The following is a 17876-nucleotide window of genomic DNA, read 5'->3' on the forward strand; positions in this document are numbered from 1 at the left end:
TGATTATGTTTCTGCAACTGAATATTATTGTTTGATTATGTTTGAATATTATTTTTCAGCCTGATTTGAATGAAAATATTTTTCATTCAATTAAGTTCATTGCAATAGTGAATCTTAATAAATTTTTATTTCGATGAGAATTTTTTTGTGAATAAATGTTTTCACAATGTCTGTGGCCAAATTGTTAGTTGTAGAACTTCTTCTGGAAAAATGATTAACTTGGTTATTGCAATTGATGGCAATTGGCAAACAAACAATTTTGATTTCATGAACAACGAGAATCTATATATAGAGGAGGTGATGCTTGTATTGAATCATTTACAAATGTGAATTTATTTTTCTTTCAACTGTGTTTCAGCGATTCAGGGTTTGAATTTTATAAGTGGGTTGCATCTAGATGTTACTACTCGATGAAATTCTACGTATATTATGCTCGAAAGTATATTATGCTCGAAAGTGCTATCAATTATCGGAAGGCCTTTGAGTATTTAAAGGCAACCGATCATTCTTATAAGTATTGTCCTTCGGTTGATGAATGGGGGAGAGCTGAAAAGATATGTGAATTTTTATACCCCTTTTATAAAACTACTAATTTGATTTCTGGCACATCTTACCCTACTTCAAATTTGTATTTTCTACAAGTCTATCATATTCAATGTGTTTTGATGGGAAGTTTGAGAAGTGAAGATGAGCTTCTAAGGAGCATGGGAGAAAATATGATGAACAAATTTAAGAAGCATTGGAAAAAGTATAGTGTCATTCTTACATTTGGTGCTATTTTTGATCCTAGACTTAAGATTTCTACTTTAGAGCTTATGTATGAATAGATTGATGTTGAGACTGCAAAAGGAAAAGTGGAACATGTAAAAATTAAATATATAAGCTTTTTAAAAAATATGACAAGAATTCTCTTCCAACTGTTCAAGTACAAGGACCTAGTAATCAATCTTCATCCAAAGCCCATACCCCTGAAAGTGCAAGCAAGAAGCGACTTGCGATTGTTGGCGTAAGTAATGTTTAACATATTTAAATTCTCTTATTAATTGTCATTATTCTATTCTAACAAGATGTGATTATTTCTAATTTTCTATTTTGATAGAAATTGATGAAACGTAACCATCAAGCTGAGGTCTCTAGTGGAAAGAATCCACTTGATACATACTTGGAGGAGCCACTTTTGTCAAAGGATTGCTTTAAAGATTTAGATATTTTGGAATGGTGGCTTATTGAGTATTCCAATTATTACGGTTGCATCGAAATCTGCCTTTAGTATTGGAGCTCATGTCATTAAGAAATATAGAAGTCGAATGTTGCCAGAAAATGTTGAGGCTGTGATTTGTACTCGCAATTGGAATAAAGGCTTTGTTGATGGTAATTACATTGTTAGTTACTAATTTAATATTTATATGACATTTAAGTATTTATATCTTGTTCTAAATTCGGGTATTTTTTTAATTGTAGGTGAAGGCGAAGGTGAAGATGTGAATCCTCAAGGTGCTAGGCGATGCGGTGTTTCAACTTCTGGATCAGATTTAAATTTTGTTGATTTAGAAGTTGATAATTGATTTATGTGTGTTGATTTAAGGTTTTTTGGGTATCTTGTTGATTTATGAATTATGTTGTGTTTTGTTTTAATTATAATAGGATTTATGTGTGGATTATATGTTTGTTTTGTTATTATTATGCACTTATGTTTGAGACTTTGAGACTTATTATTTGTTATGTTATTTTTATTATTGTTAATTTCAATCAAAAAAATTATTATGGTTAATTATAATTTTTTTATGGATTAATAATTAATTTAGAATATTACTCTATATATTAAAAAACTAATTCGATAAAATAATTTTATTATAAAATAAAATAATTGTTAGTACTTAGTGCGTTAAATTGAATTTTATCATAAAAAGAAAAATTTGGTAAAAATAAAAAGGCGGGCCGGCCCGCCAACCCGCCAGTCCGCCCTTTGGTGGGACGGGGTAGCAAGTTGAACCCATATCAGTTTAGCGGGGCGGGCCAGCCCGTCCCATATTTGGGCGGGATGGGGCAAGCCAACCCGTTTTGCCACCCCTAGTTATAATTTTATCTCATCATTTTCGCTTAGATATCAAATTGATGTATTTTTATTTATTATTATTGAAACGGATGCGATATAAAATTTGTAAAAAAATAAAAAAATAAAAACTCTCACGTTCAATTTATTTTATTGTAGTCTTCTATCTCTTTTATTTTTTTTCTTATTCATTTTATTTTCTTTTTAAATATTATATAATTTATTATAGTTTATGCTAATTAATTAACTATAATTCATTATATTATTTAGTTTAATTCATTAATTTATAATATGCATGATAAAATAGATTATTTGTTACTTATACGTTCATTCTTTTAAAATCTAAATCTGAATAATTATATTTTTAGTTTTTGTTATGAACAAAATATTATTAATAATAAATAATAATTAACTACTTATACTTTTAATTAAAATGTTTGGATGATTTTTATATATATTAATTTTAATTATTTATTTTTTTAAATAAATTGTATTATAATTTTATGTTAGTTCATAATTAATTAATGATTAATTTTTATGAAATTATGTTATTCTAAAGTTTTTATTTTATAAATATTTTATGTAAACATAATTTTTTAAACATAAAAATGTATTATTTTTAATAATATCATACTTTTACTTTTCTAAATTATTCTAAATGAATATTTTATCAAATACTAATTAAAGCCATCCTTCAATTTGCTTTTACTAATCTATCATCTAACTATTATATAAACTTAAATCGTATTAATGAATTTAATATGAAAATTAATTTAGCTTTTTATTTAGAGTATTTTTTATTTTTTTAGTCTAATTAACCAAAACTATTCAATTATGAATAGTCACTTCTATCTTATTTTATATTATTAACTAATTAAAATTACTAAAATTTAATAATATAATTTTATTTTATATTTTTATATTTAGTCCAATCCATCTAAGTTATATAATAATAATTTCAATTTTTATATTTTATGGTGTAATACTACATACATTAATAGTAAAATAACATAGTAAATTATCATATTTCAATATTAAATATAAAATTAATACGTACAAAAAATTTTAAACTTTTAAATTAATACAGATAATTGTAAACAATATTTATTTATGGCATAAACAAAGAAATACAGACGTTCCCCAAATGGGTACTCTCGGATCGGGTGAATTTCGATCCATAATAGACGTCTGTTGGCATTCCAACCTTCCTTCTCCTTTCAGGGCTATCCGAAAAAAAAGAGAATTCAGTACTTTTTGATCGTGAATATCTGAATAGGATAAACCGCCCCGTAAATTTCTTTGCTTCGGAACAAAACAATTAGAATTAGACAGGGTCAACTCGAATGTATTTTCATTTGTGATACACATCTTTTCATTTGTGATATAAGGATTCAAAAATAGGAATTTTGAGTAGTGTATTGATTAATCAATTGAAATAGTATTTCAGTATAGATACATAAACAAGTCTATATACATATTTCTGTATAGCAACTCCATTTATTAGAACAGCTTCCATTGAGTCTCTGCACCTATCCCTTTTTTATTCCCGCTTTCTTAATGTTTATTTCTTTTTCGAAAATGGAATTTGACTCAGGATTATCCATTGTAAATTTCAGGGTTTCTTAGGAACATGTTATATGTACAAATGTAATTGTATAATGCTAAATTTTTTTAATGGTATAGACAAATAACTCTAATTTTATTTTATGGTCAAATTTAAAAAAAAAAGTTATAATTTTGAAGATAGTCAGAAAAAAACAACGAAATTGATCAAAAAATAGTTAACTTATATTATTTTATTAATTTATTCAATATATTAAATTATTTTTATTTGTATTAAGATTAATTTTAAATATTTTAAAATAAAAAGTATAATTTATTATAATTTTCATCTTAAATCATATTGAGTATATAATATTCTATTCGGGGCCTGCTACACATACAAGTAAAAAGGCCGTACAAGTTTTACAAGTTATCAGCCCAAACTTCATTAACACGCGCATTAACTCATTTTGAATGGAGCGTAACTACACGCGCCCCACTCAAACGGTTCTTCTTCTTCTTCTTCTTCTTCTTCTTCTTCTTCTTCTTCTTCTTCTTCTTCTTCTTCTTCTTCTTCTTCTTCTTCTTCTTCTTCTTCTTCCTCTTCCTCTTCCTCTTCCTCTTCCTCTTCCTCTTCCTCTTCCTCTTCCTCTTCCTCTTCCTCTTCCTCTTCCTCTTCCTCTTCTTCTTCTTCTTCTTCTTCTTCTTCTTCTTCTTCTTCTTCTTCGTCCTCTTCCTCTTCCTCTTCCTCTTCTTCTTCTTCTTCTTCTTCTTCTTCTTCTTCTTCTTCTTCTTCTTCTTCTTCTTCTTCTTCTTCTTCTTCGTCTTCGTCCTCGTCCTCGTCCTCTTCCTCTTCCTCTTCCTCTTCCTCTTCTTCTTCTTCTTCTTCTTCTTCTTCTTCTTCTTCTTCTTCTTCTTCTTCTTCTTCGTTTTTTTTTCGATTTTCATGGTTTCTGAAATTATTCTTCTTCTTCTTGCTGCACGTTCTTCTTCCTCTTACTCTTCTTCTTCTCCTTTTCTTTCGTTTCTGCACGTTCTTCTTCCTCGTTTTCCTCTTCTTCTTCTTCTTCTTCTTCATTTACGTCTTTTCTCTCTGTTTTCTCTTTTTTTCGATTTTTTATGGTAAAATCATTTTTGAAGAAGAAGAAGCAGCAGAAGATGAGGAGGAGAAAGAGAAAGAGTTCTGAATTATGCATAAGATGTACTTCAACGAATTTTGGGTGTATTTTTTTAAATCCTTTGGGTGTATTTTCTGTAACCCTTTGGGTGTATTCCTATAATCGTTTGGGTGAATTCTTGTAACCGTTTAGGTGTATTTTCTGTAATCCTTTGGGTGCATTTCTGTAATCATTTGGGTGTATTTGAGTGATATCTGACTGATATTTATGGGTGTATCTGACTCATATCTATGGGTATACGAAAAGAAAAGGGGGGATACGAAATAACTATAGCGGATGCATCGGATGGACGTGAAGTGATTGATATTATACCTCCAGGACCGGAACTTCTTGTTTCGGATGGTGAATCTATCAAACTTGATCAACCATTAACGAGTAATCCAGTATCTTACTGATATCTATGGGTGTATTTTTCATTTCAGAAAAAATGGCAAGCATTACAGAAATACATCCAAACGATTACATAAAATACACCCAAGAGATTACAGAAATACACCCAAACGATTACATGAAATACACCCAAACGGTTACAGAAATTCACCCAAACGATTATAGAAATACACTCAAAAGATTACAGAAAATACACCCAAAGGATTTAAGAAATACACCCAAAATCATGCATAATTCAGAACTCTTTCTCTTTCTCCTCCTCATCTTCTGCTACGTCTTCTTCTTCAAAAACGATTTCAGAGCTTGATGTCAAAAAACAATAGAAATCGAGAATAACGAAAAAAGAAAACAGAGAGAAAAGCACGTAAATGAAGAAGGAGAAAGAGAAGGCAAAAAACAAAAGAAAAGAAGAAGAAGAAGAGGAAGAGGAAGAAGAACGTGCAGCAAGAAGAAGAAGAAGGTGCCATGAAAACGTGTCGTAGCAGTATGTGGAGGAACTAACGTCAACGACGAAGAACAAACCAGTGAGAAAGGAGGAGAAAAGAACGATCGAAAAAGAAGGAGAAGAAGAAGGGATGTAGTGCGTGTAAGGAACGTAGCACTTGCAGCGAATTTTGGGAATTAGAGTTTAATTGGCTTGTAATACTTACAAGCCCTAATCGCTTGTACGCAGAGTTTTCCCCTATTCTATTATGCTACTAAAAGTAAAAATGAGATAACAAATATAATTTTATCTTTTAATTCAGTATATTTATTTATATTTTATATATTTTATGATTAATTTTGTACAATGTTAGTATATTGAATAAAAATACCTGTTATAATAACAAAATAAAATTAAATTTCAACCAATAATTTTATATTCTTTACTTTTTTTTTCAGTTTCATTCTAGATTTTAATTTATTACTCAAAGGTAGTGAAATTCTATTGATACTGAAATAAAGTTACAAAAGGGTTCATAAGGTAGAATAAGTAAAATAATATGATACTCACATTGTAACATCCAAATGAAATAACCTATGATCTAAAATGTTTATCTTTCTCTTTCTCGCCGTCTATTATATTATCTATTCTATTATATAAAAATCAAATTTTTACATTTAATGATAGAATCAATGTAGTATGCTTCTAAGAGTGTTTCCTAATTTATTTTGGTTAACTCATTAAATACAATTCTTTATGATGAATTAATTTATATCAACTAATTGATTTGATTAGATATTTAAGTATCCCACAATTTAAAATTGTGTATATCAATTATTTGATTTGATTTTTATAATGTATAAATTTAAGGAATAAATTAAAATAAGATCATTTATTACTTATTTAAATTGAATACAACAAATACAAATTAATTTAGTTAGAAGTTTACTATTTTCTAATCTTCTATACATAAAAATGACAAAACAAAATTGTAAAAATAATCTTTTTATTATTTTGCTATTTTAATTTTATTTTCTTTGTTTTCTTTTACGTGTAATTTTATTTTACATTAACTTTGTTTATTTAATAACAAAATATACTCAAATTAATTTTATCATATAATAATATTTTTTCTCCCATGTTAATCAAAAAATTTCAATAGTTATCAACTACCTCTAATAAAATGACTGAGAAGTGAGAACTACGAGAAGTTAAACCCAATATCAAAATGCTGAAACAAAGGAAAGAAAACAGTGGATATATGATTAGAGAAAGTTATATAATAATGAGAAATATACTAAAACTGGATTTTCTTCCAACTAATAAAAGTGAGGTGTCAATTCCTCATAAATTCATCTTTTCTCTAAAATGAAATCACTATTTTCTATTCTAAATTTATTTTAGACAAATATCTTTATTATAATTATATTACAATTAGCATTTAACGAATAATGCATAATTATATTAATTTAGAAAAATATCTTTATTATAATTATATAAAATCAATATTTAATACATTATTAACTAATAAAAATGGGGTGTCAATTCTTAATGAATTCATTTTTCCTCCAAAATGAAAGCACTAGCTATTCTCTCTTCTAAGTTTATTTTAGAAAAATATCTTTATTATAATTATATTACAATATTACAATTATATTATAATTAGCATTTAATGAATAATGCATAATTATAATAATTTAGAAAAATAAAATAAAATCCAGTAATTTATCTTTCGACTGCACACGTGTGTAGAATAACTTTTAAGGAGTCACGTATAATATAATTTCAGGTATACGTTTTACAAGCATTAAAGAAAAGTGCTGAGTTATTTTTTAGTGGGTTTAAATTATTTATTATTTATTAGATAATTGTGTGTATTAGAATTCTCTAATAATTTATTATTTATTTTGATATATTCTTACTTGACAGTAAAACAACATATAAAAATTTGTTAATTGATTTAAGTATTACTAGATTATTTATGGTCACATTAAATATATATGTTTGATTTATTGAAGAAAGTATATTACTAAAATCAATTAATTATATGTTTGATGTGATATATTTTGTAGAGTGTTTTTTATTTATTTTTTAACTAAATATAATTTACTACGAATAGATTTGATTATATATTTAAATATCACAAAATTGATTATAATTTATATTAATTTATTATAGTAATATTTTCAAATTTATTTATTTTAATATTTTGATAGTATTTTTTAATTTATTTATTTTAATTTATTAAAAAATTAATTATAATAATTATATATATTAATTAATTTGATTAATTTATCAGACATTAAAATAATAAATTTATGAATAAAATAACCAACCGAGATATTTTCAATTAATAATCATATCAAATCAAATCAAATCGTATTTATTGAAATATTGAGTCAATTTCAAAGATTTTTTTTATTTTTTAGCGTGGTTGACAAATTTTTAATAGTAAAAGTAAAAATACTAGAAAAATAAAAAATATCTTTTTTGAGAAGCTGTAATTTACATCTTTTTTTAAAAGATATTTTTTCTTAAAAAAAGATGTTTTTAATATAATAAATAAACAAAAAATACTTTTATATTGTTATACCCAAACATAATTGATAGAAAAAAAGATATTTTTGGATGAGATATCTAAACATAAAATTACTTTTACTTTTTCATAAGATCTTTTAAAAAAAGATAACTCAAAAAAAATGTTTTCTTAGAAGCTCACCCAAACAAGTCCTAAAATAAGATAATTTCTTATTTATTCAAATTAAATGTAGTAATAAATATAAATTAATTTTGTTAGATAATTATAATTATAATCTTCTGATCTTTTATATATAAATGGTCAAACTTATAAGAGCATCTCTACTACTTGATATTAATTTTATTTTAGATTCCCAACTAAAATACCACGTAAATATTTATAAGGACAAAACACTAAAGTAAGCCAAGGGGAGGAAATTTTTACGCAAATCTGCCAAACCAAAATCTAGTTCATGAATCAATCAATGCATGTTTATATGTAGTTCGAATTAACTAGATTCGAACTTGATCTACACATAATTCGAATCATGTTGCTTCGAATTATACACAAAACTCACACACACACTAATTCGAATAAACCTGATTCGAATTACACACATACAATAATTCGAATAAGGTTGATTCGAATTACACCCTAATTATTAAAAAAATAATAATTTAAAATTAAAAAATAAATATTTTATTTCATGCATTAAAAAAAGCTAACAAAATATTTAATTACAAGACTTCTTTAAAATATTAATGAGCTATCAATTTGAATTCCATACGATACTCTTTTGTCCATTTTTAATAGCTCATGAATATTTTTTAATAAATTTTTTTAAACTATATGGTGAGATATTACATGATTCGAATTACGCATGGGAAGTTCAATCACTCTGATTTGAATTATATGGTGAGCAATTCGAATTCTATACAATACTCTTCTGCCCATTCTTGATAGCTCATGAATATTTTTTAATAAATTTATTTGAGTTATACCACAAAAAAATATTTTATTCTATGCAAAATAATTTAAAAAATGGCTTAAAAATATTAGGAGTACTATAAAAATTTGTAATGTTCTAATGATTTAGGTAAATATATGCATGTATACAAATTTTAAATACTCTACATAGTCAATAATAATTTAGAAATTAAAGAAAATATTTTATTCCATCCAAAATAATTAAAAAATATATTTTATTCTATACAAAATAATTTTAAAAAATGGCTTAAAAAATATTATGAGTATTATAAAAGTTTGTAATATTCCAGTGATTTAGGTAAATACATGATAAAAATATATTTTCTTTAATTTCTAAATTATTATCGAGTATGTAGAGTATTTCTTTAATGTCCTAAGTCATTACAAATTTTTATAGTACTCCTAACATCTTTTAAGCCATTTTTTAAATTATTTTGCATAGAATAAAATATTTTTTGTGGTATAATTAAAATAAATTTATTAAAAAATATTCATGAGCTATCAAGAATGGGCAGAAGAGTGTTGTATATAATTCGAATTGCTCACCATATAATTCGAATCAGAGTGATTGAACTTCCCATGCGTAATTTGAATCATGTAGTATCTCACCATATAATTTAAAAAATTTATTAAAAAATATTCATGGACTATTAAAAATGAACAAAGGAGTATCGTATGGAATTCAAATTGATAGCTCATTAATATTTTAAAGAAGTCTTGTAATTAAATATTTTGTTAGCTTTTTTTTAATGCATGAAATAAAATATATATTTTTTATTTTAAATTATTATTTTTTAATAAATTTTTTAATAAATTATTTTTTTTAATAATTAGGGTATAATTCGAATCAACCTAATTCGAATTATTGTATGTGTGTAATTCGAATCAGGCTGATTCGAATTAGTGTGTGTGAGTTTTGTGTATAATTCGAAACAACATGATTCAAATTATGTGTAGATCGAGTTCGAATCTAGTTGATTCGAACTACATATAAACATACATTGGTTGATTCATAAACTAGATTTTGGTTTGACAAATTTGCGTAAAAATTTTCTCCCCTTGACTTATTTTAATATTTTGCCCTATTTATAAACTATATATTAGAAGACTTGATTTGAAATTTAATATAAAATTTATCACTTCAATACTTGATTTTATTTTAATTTAAATTTTAAATCATTTTTTATTATTTTAATAAATTTAATTAAATGGTGAAAATTTAACTAAAATAAAAATATAAAATTACAAAATTAATAATTATATATTATATTTATATTGAGAGAAAAATTAGAATTTTATAAATAATTAAAAAATTGTGTTAAATTGATTTAGATCCATTTTTCTATGAAATTGATAAGATAATAAAAAAATAAAGTAATAAAATAAAGAGTACAAATAAGTACATCTAATTTATATGAATAAATTTTAATGAAGTCTTTGTTACAACGTTACAATAAAACAACATTATAGTAACACTAATAGTGTTTATTTAATGGATGTGTTTAAATAAGTGGCAATATTTTACTCTTCTCTCATTAGAGTGATACGGTATTTTTTTACTATATCAGTATCATTTTCAAAATAGTATCCAATAATACAAGTTTCAATTTATAATCAATTCATTTACTGTACATATCAAAATTGATACTTAAAATTGATCCTAACGGAGTTGTTCTAAGAATCATCATTTTTATCGCTTTGCTATTTCAACTTTTTTTTTTACTTCTTTTTTTTTTTATGTGTGATTTCTTTTATGTATAAATGTACTGAAAATGAAAATGCATATATGAATGGTTTGTTTGACGAATACCATAACCTATAATTGACTCAATTTAAGTGTTCTACGTTGCCGATAGAAGTTAGATTGTAGTAATTAGAGTGATCAGTGTATTTTTTTTATAGTATTGGATAGAAGAATATTTATTAAAATAAATATATCCATTGTAATAAATTTTTTCTTTGTCAATTTGTTATCTTTTACCTAATAAACAATATTCATATTGAATATATTATTTTCATCAGAAGTCATACATAATTGATTGATAATTTTGCGTAAAAACACTCTCGCTAAATTTAATTCTCCTATGATTATTCCAATGTATAACACTATCAGATAGAAATTTATTAGATTATAGTTATTTCTAATGAGATGAGTGAGCTTTTAGACCTAATCACGGTTAAAATTGAGAAAAGTAAAAAAAAAGCTAATAGTACAAATACTATTTATTTTTAATACCTAATAATAATATATAAATTAAAACTAATATTGTTCCGTACAAAATAATAAAACGTATATTATACTTGAATAACGAGAATTTTTTCTTGCAAATTACATTAAATACATCATTTTAATTTGCTCACATATAATTTTAAGTTCTTATTTGCTATTAACACTTTTCATGTCTTTAATTTTAAAAATATTATTTTTTTTATTATGAATATATTATGAATTAGGTTGAATTATATTGAATTAATTATTTTATAATTATTATATTATATATTTTTTTGTTAATTTAAAAAAATCAAAGAATATTTATAGATAACTGTGGCCTGTGAGTATCTGCATTGCCTAAAAGGATAATTAAATAAGGACTTGCAACAAAGATACAGAGGGGACGGAGAATTTTTTTTAAAAAAAAAACAGGAGTAAAGGATGAGAAAGGAAGTCTATTGCACCCACATGAATATTCATTACCATCACTAACTAACAATAGAAATTTAATTTGAGCCGTTTTGAGATGGACACATGGACTTTATTTGTATTGAGTCCTAAAATAATAAACCTAATTCGAATTTGAAATTCGAGCAAAGACCTATATTAATCTTGCTTACTTGAATTAATATTTTTAATCATTGCTATAATAAATACTATACTATTAAATATTATTATATTTAGTATATATAAAAGTTGGATATGTTTAGAAGAGATTTTTTTAATCAAACTAAAAGGATTCTAATTATATTTTTTCTTTTTTAGTGTTAAATATTATTTACTAATGTAATGAAAAAATGAATAATAATAATAATAATAATAATAATAATAATAATAATAATAATAATAATAATAATAATAATAATAATAATAATAATGATTCAAAATTCTTAATTTTTAATTTCGACAAACTACAATTTATTGATAAGGTTTTATTGGACGACTGGACGTGCTAATTTGTTTTAAATTTTAGAGTATAGAATTGGAGTAAAGCATCTATTTCTCATGTGTTTGAATCTAGTCAGATACTTATCAATTGATTTTCTGACATTTCATTTGATGAAAAACAAATCACTTAAACTAATTCTTAATTCACTACGAAAATTGTTTATGAAAATCTTTTTCTAATTGCATCTAAGAGTGAATTGAATTTGGCTTTAGGTTAGAAAACCACATAAAGGCATTTTTCGTCATCGAGGAAGGAAAGAATTTTATTTTTAAATACTCATTTAATGCCATTTCGTTGATTTTGACAGTATAACAAACAATGTGCTCTACTGACGATTCTTCATCTTCCCCAAAGAATATAGTTAATGACTTAGAAAACTTTTATCACTCAAGCAATTCAGTTTGTTGGATAAATTCAGAAAAAAGAGACATAAACTGAGGTTGATTTGCAAATCCAACATTAAATCCCAATCTTTTTAGAATTTGTTCAATCACTTGATTGACATCTTGCCTCTGATGTTATTTTGTTTAAATCTTTTCAACATATTATCAGTATTCTGACCATGTCTAGACAAAAAACATTATAATTAGGAATTGCTCCATCATTTTGGTTGACGTTATCGAATCCTAAACCATAGTTGTCATTTTCTTATAAATTTACCACAGTAGCAATTCTAGTAACTTGCTTATTTAACTTTCAATTCTAATATTTGTGTTCTAAAAAAAGACTCAAAACAATCACTATTTGATGAGTTAACATGTTTACTAGATCATGGTAGCTTTCTTCCATCTATTGCCTAATGTTTACTAAAGATCCGACAATTTGACTAGATTAATTAACAGGTGTTGCTCTTGACATGTCAGGAAACACAGATCTAGAATTTTCTATCCTAGTAGTAGGAGGTGTAGTTGAATTATATGTGCTATTATTTCCTAAATTAATCGCCTATGACAAGTTCTGTTGTGATATATGTGAACATGACACCTCGGAAACGGGTACATTTGACATGACATACGAATTTTGGTAAGGAGAATTTTGAAATATTGATTTGAGAGGCATAGGCAATTCTTGTGTCACCATGGAGGGGACATACCCCGGTAGCAAGTCATAAGATGGCCATCCCACGGTATTTATGTGAGTTGCATTTAATCTTGGATGGGCATGGCCAACGCCATCATGCTTTACTAACAGCAAGGTAAGCTATACGTTTGAAATTACGGGAAAATTTTCTTACTCATTTCCTCTAGTCTCATCATTGGAAGTAGAAGAAGATGCTGCAGATGTATTTGACATGTCAACTGATGCTGATTTTTTGGTATCTGAAAACACAATCTTCCTACTATATAACTACATGCAAATTCAAAACTCTTGATTTTTTCTTTTGACAAACTACAATCTATTGACAATGTTTCACTTGACGTGCCAATTTGTTTTACTCAAATTTTTGTTGCATTGTTAACAACAAATAAATCAACAGTTTTTGAATTTTGTTTCACAATCTTAATTCAAGGAGCGAAAACGACTTGTTTTGTGAGTGCCTCAAAGTCTCAATTGTAGTTTCGAAAGTAAAATTAAAGCTAAAAAAATATACAAGGTGCCAGAGGTAAAGTAAAATCTAGAAATTAAAAAGGAAAGGAAGAAGAAGATGAAGAAGAATAAATAAAAAGTAAAGAACTTTGATTAAAAATAGAAAATAAAGTATAAATTTGAGTTCAAACTTAAGAGAAATTACTTAATATTTCCGGTTCTACTTTGTAATACCAAGGGGTTGAGAATGTTTTGGATTTTTAAATGTTTTCCAAAAATAACTGAACTGACCATGTTTGTCCAAAGCTTTATTTCTAGACTAATCTAATGTCAACCGACAATTACCCCTATAATGATCTTCGTCAGTTTTTAAATTTTAATAACAATTCACATTTGTTTTTTCGACAACTGTTTTGTACCCTACTTTAATGTTCTATATTAATAACTGCTCATGCATATAGCATGCCCTATAATCCAAGCCTAATTCAAATTTTGCATAAAACTGCTCTTTTATTAGTGTTAATTAGAAGTTTCATTTAAAATATATTAAAACTGACTTCATAAATTGATAATAATATTATATTATATTTATTTACTTAAAATAATTTTTTTTAAGTAATAATTTTTTTGTCTAACAAATGCAAAGTTAAATTCTAACTTGTCCTGCAAATATTTGTGGTTAATTTTTTTTATATGAAAAAAATATTGGTGTTTTTGTTGGAAATAAAAGTATTTAGTGTAATTATAAAGGAGTGAATTTTTTAGATAGAAAGTAAGCACATGAGATGTGTTGGACATGTGGCAACATTCTGACCAACATATAAAATCGTATTGAATAATTTTTATAATACTATAATACACTTTAAATATTAATATTCAACTAAAACACTATCTCTCTTTTCATATTAAAAATAATTTTTAAATATTCGTTTTGTCCCTATATATATATATATATATATATATATATATATATATATATATAGTGACGAATGTATGTAGTTATTATCTAAATTCGATCTGGAGTCACTCCGTCCAAAATTCCCACTCCGCTGAAAACCTGTCCGGAGTAAATTATTTCAAAAGACAACTAGTTTAGAATGATAAACAAATCCTTCGTAAATTTTGCCTTCGCTCATATATGGGAAATCGGTCGCACGCAATTGCGTTTGTTGACCGAAAGGAGGCAATTGGATTTTTTTTGTTTTTTAAAAAAGGCATGTTGCATATAAGCATAGCTGTCCTTGTTGAAAAAAAAAGCATTATCGTCACGTGAGGATGGAGCAAACATTAAACTAGAACTAGAATCTTCATCCAGATTCTGTGTAGCTTTCACTTCCATTTATTTTTACCTTTTGTCCCAAAGCATTCTGATCTAAAAAAGGGTCATATATATATATAGGGGAATACTTTTCCATATATATAAACATCTTTCGTCAACCAGCTTGCATTAATAGGATCGTCAATTCATTCATTCATTTAATTCGGGCATGGTGTATACTGTACGTATATAACAATGTATTGATTAGTAATTGATTTTTTTTTTGTAGATGATTAGTTCTTAATTTATCAAATTAATATATTATGAAAAATTCAAACAAAACTATCTCTTAATTAAAATTTATTATTTTTTATTATTATTTTTAATTACTAACTTAATTCTTTTAATTTAATAATTTAATAATATATTTTAACTCATACTTTAAATATTAATAATTAATTAATAAAAGAATAATAAATTTTAATAATTTTCTAACATTTACCTTTATTAAATTCTCGTCAAACTTTGAATATAGCATGCCATACCATTATTACCATCATTTCATTCCATTGCACTTTTTATCACTTGCGGTCATACAGTTATACCAATAATCTCAATTAATAATAAGTAACAACATTTTCTAGCCACCAATTCAGGGCTGCAAAGGATAACATTCAATACAAATATCTATATTACCTAAAGTTCTTCTAAAACATATCTAAGACAATAGTTTTAGTATGTACACACATATATATCGGTAATATTAAAAAAAATAGTTAAAATTTATCTTATTTAATATTTATTGATTATTACAATAATTAATAAGTATTAAATAAGATAAATTTTAACTATTTTGATTAATTTTTTTAGTTATTAAATATATATATATATATATATATTCTCTATGCTTCTTTTATAAAAATAAATAAACAAAAATTAAGCAAACAACAACTTCGTACAAGAATTAATTCTCTCTCTCTCACACACACATATACATACATATATATATATATATATATATATATATATATATATATATATATCACACAAAAAAAAAAAACAAAAAAAGAGACATTAAAAGTTAAAAAGATGATAATGCTTCTCCTATTTTAATAATATTATTATTTTATAAATTCAGATAAAATACAATATAAAAAAACCACGTGAAAAATGACATTACTAAAAATAGGATTGAAATGACGCTATCATATTCTTAGAAATTATGATTGAAGAATGATTTGAAAAAAAAAATTAATATACGATTTGTTGAGTTTGTACTTTTATTTTTAGTATTTTTATTTAAGATTATATTGAGAAAAAAATATGAAAACAAAAACATGTTTGTGTTGGTATTGAGATGTCTTTTAAATTTATTTCTTCACAATATTTACTTGAAATAAAAATTAAATACACGTAAATTAAAAGTATCGAATATACTTATAAAGTAGTTAAAATATCGATTTAATTTAAAAAATTATTGATATTATAATTTTAAAGAGTCAATTATTTTTATAGAATTCGTATTTTGTAATTTAAATCTTATTATGATTTTTTTATGTATTTAAATTATTTTTTAAATTTTACATAAAATCTGGATTTTGTGTATGTTCCTCTTATATATCCTTATCCACAAATAAAAATCTGAACGGCATGCCTAATATACGGACAAAGAAGGCCCAGCTACGCATTAAACCAATTTGTTAGCACTTAGCACTCGCACTTACACTTTGTTCTCACCACGCAAAAATATATGTCACAAATTATATATTCTTTCCCTTCAAAATTAACAATCCCACTCTCTTCTTTTCTTATTCTTTTTCTTTTTCTTTTTTATCTTTCTCTCTCTCTCTTCTCTCACATTTTCTATCTCTTTTAACATTTCTATTTTACAGAAAATAAAATTAATAAAATAAAATAATTTAAATAAATTCATAAAATTAAAAAAATATATTACATTTATAATTAAATATATTAAAAAAATAATCCCATAATATTATTTACATAAATATTATTATTATTATTATTATTTACATACTTTTTTAATTTTTTATTTAGTTTCAAATTTTTACTATTTATCTTTTTACTCTTATTTCTTCAAATATTTATTACGCATAATTTAACTAAATAAAAACTTTTTTTATATAATTTTTTTATAAAAATAATTTGATTATATAAATATTTAATTTTCTGTCATCATTTATAATATCAAAACAAAATCGATATAATTTTAAAAAATTTATATTTTAATAATATTATTACTGACAAACACCCTAGTTATTCAATAAAAATTGACCAAATTATTGGACGAAATCACATTGGTTTCACATCATTTCTATCATAATCTTTATGCATGTGCACACGTTCACACTTCACACAAGCAACGCAAGTAGCCACGAAGTTACAATATAATGGTCAGTCTACCAAGAAAAATGAGAAATGGGGAATGCATGAAGAAATCATAGCCGGCTATTTTGGACCTTATATTATACGTTCAGCAAACTTCATTATTAACCAAATGACAATAATCATGCCATCAAAACATGCGTAACCTCTTGTTTTTGTTGAAACCACTTTTTTCTATTCAAACGTGGTTCCGAGGAGATCATAATTATTGGTGGGATTTTAAATCGTAACAAAACTACAAAAGTATATATTCTACGGGATACAGTGCATAGTCAATGAAATAGTTTGTCTGAATCTAAGTCTACGGAGTAATTCCTTTCATAAAATAGAGAAAAAAAAACTTTTTAATAAAATAATGTTTGAACAATTGTTGGGCCACCAAATAACGAGAACATAAAATGAGAAGACACCACATCCAACTCAAAATCTTAAAGT

The sequence above is a fragment of the Arachis hypogaea genome, chromosome 10 (genome assembly GCF_003086295.3).
Source record: "Arachis hypogaea cultivar Tifrunner chromosome 10, arahy.Tifrunner.gnm2.J5K5, whole genome shotgun sequence".
Taxonomy (NCBI): domain Eukaryota; kingdom Viridiplantae; phylum Streptophyta; class Magnoliopsida; order Fabales; family Fabaceae; genus Arachis; species Arachis hypogaea.